The sequence below is a fragment of the Cynara cardunculus genome, unplaced genomic scaffold (genome assembly GCF_001531365.2).
Source record: "Cynara cardunculus var. scolymus isolate 2C unplaced genomic scaffold, CcrdV1 Un_Scaffold_4869, whole genome shotgun sequence".
Taxonomy (NCBI): Eukaryota; Viridiplantae; Streptophyta; class Magnoliopsida; order Asterales; family Asteraceae; genus Cynara; species Cynara cardunculus.
Genome location: NW_020202115.1, coordinates 39,649 through 40,559, shown reverse-complemented (window position 1 = coordinate 40,559; position 911 = coordinate 39,649).

Sequence of the window (911 nt, the reverse complement as noted above, 5' to 3'; positions counted from 1 at the left end):
TACCAGTTAGTTTTTGGAAAAGCATGTCACCTCCCGCTCGAATTAGAATATAAAGCTTTTTGGGCAATAAAAGAATTTAATTTGGACGCAAATTCGGCGGGAGCAAAAAGAAAACTCCAACTTAATCAGTTGGAAGAATGGCGATTTCACGCCTACGAGAATGCTAAACTCTACAAGGAATTTTTTTTTTTTGGCATGATCGTAGGATAAATCACCGAATTTTCGAAAATGGTCAAAAAGTTCTTCTTTTTAATTCTCGACTAAAACTTTTTTCCTGAAAACTTAAGTCGAGATGGTCTGGACCATTCACCATTGTCAATGTGGGAAAATTCGGAACGGTAGATCTTTTGAATCCGCAAGATAATAGCACTTTCAAAGTTAACGGGCAGCGGATAAAGCATTTCCTCCCGGAGGGAATGATCGGTCCAACCCAGTAATTTTTGAAAADGATTTTCAACAGTCTGTAAATATTTGAATTTGAAAGCAAGAATGGAGAAAAAGAAAAAAAAATAATAAAGGAAAATTCTGGTGTTTTTGAGTAGACAGTGGGAAGTTTGTGCCCACTGTCTTGGTCTTCCGAATTTTCAAAGAAATGTCAACCAGCAGCATTTTTTTGTTGTTGTTTTGTGTGAACAAATGAATGCTCTCTTCATGATCATGGACATTTGCCCAATTTGTAATGATTGGGTATGGCCTTCCTCCCTCCCTCTCCCCTATATAAAGAGGCTTGGGAGAGCCATTTTGGGTGTGCCATCTTGGGGTAACTTGTGCCCAAAACACCATCTTTGGTACCAACTAGTAGATATTGCTCTCTTATATAATTAGTAATTAATGCTTTTAATTTGATGTCTTTAATTTATTGTCTTTAAATTTATGTCTTTAATTTCTTGTCTTTAATTTATTGTCTTTAA